The sequence below is a fragment of the Acomys minous genome (genome assembly GCF_964271855.1).
Source record: "Acomys minous genome assembly, chromosome: 1".
NCBI lineage: Eukaryota > Metazoa > Chordata > Mammalia > Rodentia > Muridae > Acomys > Acomys minous.
The window spans coordinates 64,162,100-64,168,849 of record NC_140483.1 but is presented as its reverse complement, the minus strand read 5'-3'; the positions used below and the strand labels follow the sequence as shown (position 1 = coordinate 64,168,849).

The 6,750-nt window shown below is 46.0% G+C and overlaps 1 long non-coding RNA gene across 1 annotated transcript; it reads left to right on the top strand.

Moving 5' to 3' along the window:
* Positions 1 to 1,061: 1,061 nt before the first annotated feature.
* LOC311606325 lies at positions 1,062 to 6,244 on the top strand. The gene is made up of 2 exons (XR_014782296.1): positions 1,062 to 1,564; positions 6,156 to 6,244. It is a non-coding gene; the product is annotated as an uncharacterized lncRNA (long non-coding RNA).
* Positions 6,245 to 6,750: the final 506 nt, after the last annotated feature.

Sequence of the window (6,750 nt, the reverse complement as noted above, 5' to 3'; positions counted from 1 at the left end):
TTCTGTTACAGCATTCCCAGTAATGGGGTGTCCAGGACCATGCTAGTGAAAACTCCCTGGGAGACACTGCCATTATCTGGTCCCTTATTATTGGTTTTCCCTTCATGGTAGCCAACATTCTTGTGGTAAATTACTTTTCTAATTAGTTAGGATAGAATTATCTGATGTTTGCAAATAGAAATACACTGAAGAACAAGACTTGAGCCTCCACAGTAATTAAAGATTGTGTCTCCTCCCAAAGGAATAAAGGAGCAACTGAGAACAAGTTCACAAAACTCTGCCTCTCCTAGAGAAAAGGTGCAATGCGCTTAGCATGCTAGAAGCCCAGCACATATAACCTGTGCTTGCAGCTTAAGCTATAACAGAAGGGCCAGCCAGAAAATGCCAGAGTCCAGATTTCAAGAGTCAGAAAGAATGTGGGTTAGGTTAAAGGATGGAATGGCTTTGGTGTGAGAAAATGTGAAAGATGACCTACCAAATCAGAGACTTCTGACAGCTGCCAGTTATTGCCTGCTGCAAACATGACAAGGCCAGCTAGACACAGAAAAGCATTCTTCACACTAGCATTCCATCACCAAAGCCCTAACAATGTGTTGCCCGCCTGGTTAGCTCAAATGCTGAAAGTTGATTTATATGTAAAAGTTCTGAGTTATGATTGGTTTCTATAAAACATAAGGTTTACAGAGGACCAAATCAAATTTTTTAAAAAAAATTTTTTTTACTTTAAATTTAAATTTGAATGAGAGCAAGCTAGCATTTCTTATACTGGTTAAAAAAAAATTAGGTGCTTTCAAATGTTTCAGCTAATTCCCCTTCTGTGAATAGGAATACAATAAGCCCTTTTAAATGTCTGCTTAACTATTTGAAACCTGTCTAAAAAGCCAAAAACTTCAACTAGTGCTTATTTAATGCACATAAAATAACTAGGTTTACGGACTACAGCTTTGCTTTGCGGGACGATATAAAAACTTCTTGGGGAAGTTCATGATAAAAGTTGCACTGCACGCGCACCCTTCAACGGGCGCTGCCACAGCCCCTGGGTGGGGCAGGCCTGCCTCTCTTTGGGTGCAAGCTTGCTTATCTCTTTGAGGGGGAATGCGTGCGCATACATGCGACCGTTGGTGACTCCATCAGGGACTTGTTATCCGTCAGAGCTAACAGACGAGCCCTCCAACCCCAGCCCTGCTCCCTCTTACACTAGGCTTCCAGCTCAAGAGGCTGGCAGCAGAAGGCCGCCCAACCCTGGCAAGGTACCCTACAACCAGCTCTCCATGTGGCTCCCTTTCCACAAAACCGAAACTCCTACTTCCTCAAAAGTCTCAGCTCAGATCCTGGTACCAGATGTGGTCCCTTGCTGCTAAATTTAGCCAGTCTGGTGTCTTTCACAGCTGCTGCTCCTCCTGTGACCTGTTCCTCGTGATATCCTCAGTCGTTCCCCACAGACTTCTCGCCAGGACTAAACTAAAACTGATCCAAACTTAGCCAAAGTTACCCTGGGGACTTCCGGTCACTGGTTCTGAATCCAGGATCTCCTCTTACTTAATCAGAGTCAACTGCTGCTCAGGTATGTCACTCTAATTGTAAGATATGAGGGGAAAGGCCCATTCCATCCTGATCCTCCAGCCTTGAGAAAAACTCTTTTAAGTTCACTCCCCCACCAGGAAGCCAGGCAGCTAGTAGCCAGAGAGACGGCTGGCCTCCCTGTCTGTCTACTTCTGTTGTGTGCAGACATGAGACTGAGTCCTTGACAGTGCTGCCAGATGCTGCCCGGATGACTGCTGGACTCTGGCAAGATCCTCAGAACCTGAAATGAGAGAGGTCGGGATGGACTCGACCGACCCCCCTCGGCCTCGCCAAGGAGAATTGGTAGAAAGTTGAAAGGGCGTTCCCAATTCTTACCGGCTTTCTGCCTGCCCCACCTTACTGAGTGTGGATTGGAGGCTGTCCGTGGTTCTGCCTTATCAAAAATGGCTACTACTGTGTAGTGGAACCGGTACAAGAAATGCTACCCCAGAGCCGAGAGAAAGGAAAGAGGCACTGCCAAGCGGAAGTGGCAAGCACCACACAGTCCGCTCAGTTGCGTTTTTTCCATTAGAGTCTCTTGTTCCTTTCCCAACTTCTGACCTTGTCCTATAGGCAGAAGGAAGCAACAGCTTTTATCTGGAGGCAAACACGAAACTTCTCAGAAAGCCACATGTGGTCAGAAGAGGCCCGCCAACGAAAACAGATTGACATGAACCCTGCAGAGGACAGAGCTGGGGGTCTGCCCTCCCCTAAGCTCTAACTGCCAGGGTTGAAGGTTCTTCTCACAAACCTGCTGATCAGCAATTCCAAGTTTGTAAGGATCTGAAGGCCCTGGATGGACCCAGCAGTGTGGCTCCGTTTTGGTTCGGGGAATTGGCACTGTCAGTTGCTGCACTTGCTGCCAAGGAGATGAGCTCCTGTGGCTCCGCCCTATCCACAGGCAGAGATGCTTACCCCTTAGCCTCAGTTCTTCCAGCCAATGGCTGCCCTCAAAGATCTCAGGACCCTCCCTTACCCTGTGCCAGCTGGCTAATGGACTCTTCCTTTGCCAGGTGCCAGGCCTTCGGCACTGCGCTCTGGTTTGGTAGAGAGCTCCTCCTCCGGGGAAGGCAGATGGCCCCACGGGAATCAGACACTATGACTCCCCAGACTCTTCCCAAACACGGCTCCGGCGGCCCTGGACCTGGCCCCAGCTTTCTGGCATCTTCTCTCTGGCATCTTCAGATCTCTCCTCACTCTTTGAGCTCCACATTCTCATACTTGATGTTCCAGGAAGTGGCCCTTGGGGCCAAACAGGTCTCCTCAGTGGAGACCTGCTGTGATCGCATACCCTTCTTCATCCATGTCTGGTTGCTTGGGTAGCTTCTCCATGCCCGGTGTAGAGCCTGTGGCAGTCCTCAGGCGCAGTCTGGCAGATTCCTAGGGGACGAGGGTCTGCTTCGCTGCTTGTGTTAAGCAAAGCTATCTGGTGATCAAGCCAGCAGCAATATGGGGGTAGGGTGGGGTGAGGGTGTGCTGCTCTTCTTCAACACTAGCTACGGGGCCCTTTTTAAAAGGCCACTTGCAAGCAAGAGAGGACCCTATTTCTTAGGGGAATATGAGAGACGAAGAGGGCAGGAAGGCAAAAGAGGGGCGCCCTTCCTTTCTCAGCTTCAGCAAAGTTCCCACTGTTTCCAAGTGGGCGGGCAGGGCGAGTGAAGATCAGGAGAAATCAGAGGGTAGGGAACCAAAGTATCGTGGTGTCCAAAGGGAGGTGGGGAAGGTAGGGCCAAAGCACCAAATGGCAGAAGTATCCTTAGGTTTGTTTCGGAAATTGCCAGAAATTCTGCCCTAAAGCCAACCCCAAAGTCATTGAATGATTTTTGTTTTAATGAAACTCAAAGAGGAGTGGGGAGGCAACCTAACCTTTTATCTGCTCTGCTGTTCATTTGATCTGAACACGAATCTCTGAGACCATGACAAGGCCTGTTCTGCAAACCTTTATTTGAATGCTAGCTCCTTCCTCTTGGCGTTACCAAGAAACCAGCATTAGCCTGATCTAGCATTCCCAGCTTGCCTGCCTTCTATTGCTATGGTGTTGCGCCTTCCAAGCCGAGCCTGTGAAGCTGTGACAGCTGGGACACTGTTAACTACTTCTCAGAGACAGGGAGACTGGGCTTTAGATGGTATTGTAGGCTGTGGCAAATCAGCCTAGTGGCCAGTAGAGCAGGTACCGTGGCTGCTAATCAAGTAAGCCTGGCTCCACTCCTCAGACCAGAGCAGGCTGGTGCTCTCTGAATCTCTTGTGATTAAGGCAAATGGCTAGACCCAGAACAGTCATGTGCCTTCAGGAATAGAGCATTTAGTTCTTAGGGAACATCACCCACAGCTTGCTTTGTGGTGCAGAGGAGAGCTCTGTAGAATGAGTCTCTACATTCTGAAGGGAGGTTTCAGATTCTGCGGATGCAGATCAATTGGATAGGGTGCTCACAGGAGGCTAAGGCATGCGGAAGGCTCTGGATTCAATCCTCAATGTTGCTTAAACTGGGTGTGGCGGCGCATGCCTGTAATCCCAGCACTCGGGAGGAAGGGACAAGGAGGGTCAGAAGTTTAAGGTCATGTTCTGCTACAGAGGAAGTTTAAGGCCAGCCTGGAATACATAAGACAGTTTCTTAAAAGTAAATAAAATAATAAATGAAATAGTTCTGGAATGAAAACACGTTTGTTGGTTTTCTCTTGTGCATGTGTATGTTTATGTACATGTGAGCATGAATGTTTGTGAGGGTACAATTTTGGGAGTGTATGTGAACAAGCATGTACAAATCCATGTAGTGGGAAGAGGACAACCATGTGGTTTTTTTTACCTCAAGCTTATTAACCTCTCTCCAACTCCAGAGGTCATGGAGAAATCACTCTGAAAGTATTCCTCAAGTACATAAGTGTCTGGTGTTTAAATTGAGGACTAGAGGCCCCATGATGCAGTTACAAGTCACAACTTAACAAAAAATACCTTCCACCATTTCTTTGAGACAAGTTCTTTCTTGGCCTGGACCTTCATCAGGAAGCCTAGACAAGCTGGCCAGAAGCTTCCAGGACCTCACTTGTGTCAACCTCTCCTCCTCCCTATGACTAGAATCTCATGGAACAGCAACCATGCTCAACTTTTTTCTAAACATGGATTCTGAGAATTGGCTTAGGTCTTCCTTCTTGCAAAGGTAAGTTCTTTACCGGGTGAACCATTAAGGGATTGACATGTTTTAACCTTTTTATTTGTGCTTATGTGTGTGGGTACGTACATGTGAGTGTGGGTCCTGAACAGGCCAGAACAGGGCATCAGAAACACTGAAGCTGGAGTTGCAAGTGAGTATGAGCCAACTGCCGTGGTGCTAGGAACCAAACTAAGTTCCTGCGCAGAAGCAAGCAGATGTTCTCAGATCCTGCGTCCTCTCTCCGTGCACAGACACTAATGGATTTTAAGCAGAGCTTGGAGACATCATCTCCCACTTTTGTATAGTCTTCATTTCTGGTATCCAACCTGATTAAATAAGCATGTTTACCCCAACTGTGCTGCTCTTTGGGGGTGACTACATTGACAGAGGCTTACTAACCTTTCTCCAACTCCAGAGGTATTGGAGAAATCACTCTGAAAGTATCCCTCAAGTACATAAGTGTCTGGTGTTTAAATTGAGGACTAGAGGCCCCATGATGCAGTTACAAGTCACAACTTAACAAAAAATAATAGCTAGGAAATGCCCATTACATCTGACAATTAGTAACTGTGGTAAGAAAGGTCTCTGGGTATGAGATGGCATACTGGCAGTGCCACAGGCAGATGTGTGTTCCCTTGAATCATGTAGCCTTGCTGGTTCATAGAAGACCTGTTCTTTGTCATTTGACCCCACTTAGGTTAGATAAGAGTTGCAAATAAGTTCATTAGTGAATGGCTCGACAAACATGAAATTTTTGCCAAAAAAAATGTGTTTGTATAAAGTGGACTAGGCTGTTAAAATGATTCCATTAGTTTGATTTGAAAACATCTTAAAAGTCGGTACACACACACACACACACACACACACACACACACACACACACACACACACACACACACACACACCATACACACACACTTGCATGCACAGCCTAAAAGAACTTTACGTTCTGGAAGAATCAGAGCCTAAGGGTCAAGGTAAGTGGTTAAGATCATGTAGGGAGAGTGATGAATGTTTAGAAACAAACCTTGAACTTAGAGGGTGGTAGATCTGAGTCCACAGTACTGACAGATTGGTCACCATGGCACTTGTGAGCAGTTTGGAATCTCTTAACCTTTCAATATGTATTTTGTTTTCATTTTCATAGGATACGTCATTCACCAACCATAGGGCTACCAGAGTCAAATTGAAAAATTAAGTACAGAACTCATATTACAGCATTTACTATTTGAATTTGGACTGAATCCTTGGGAACTACTATTTTTTTTTCATTTTTCATTTCGTTGTTGAATTAACACTCAACAACCACACATATTTACAGAGTACATTGTAATCTTCAGGATGTGTAGATACGCATACCCATCACCAAAGTAACTAACATGTCCAGCTTCCGGAAATGTTATGCTTGAAATTTTAAGCTGTCCCTTTCTGCTTCTTTGGTAGATATATAATAGACTATATGAGATACAGTGCAAGCATCTTTCTATGCTACTGAGCTGCAGAGCCTCTTCCTGCTTCTTAACTATGCTTGGTATCCTTTAGCCAACCTCCACTTCTTTTTCCTCCTCATTTCCTACCCGCTGGAGGTGACTGTGCTATTCTAGTCCACCTTTTGAGAGCAGCTTCCATATACTCTGCATGTGTCTGGATGGTAACATAGCATAGCCTAGTAGCCTCACGTTCTAATCATTTGGCTTCAAATATCGATTTCACTCTTTTTGTGTTTTAGTTCCTAATTTTTGAGACACAGTCTGACCATGTAGCCTTAACTGGTTTGGAACTTGCTATGTAAACCAAGCTGGCCTTGACCTCAAAGGTATATGCCGCCATAGCCAGCCTTTCATTCCCCTTTTGGATTTTTAATTTCTTTCTTTTCACTTGCATACACAATGTATTGCAATTGCATTCAACCCCTCCCATTGCCCTTTCTTGTTCTCTTTCTCTCTCAAAACCCCTTCTATTTCCCGGTGGCCTCCCAGGGCCATGAGTAGCTTGTGATGTGGGCCCTGGGGAATCAAACTCAGATTCTCACGCTTGC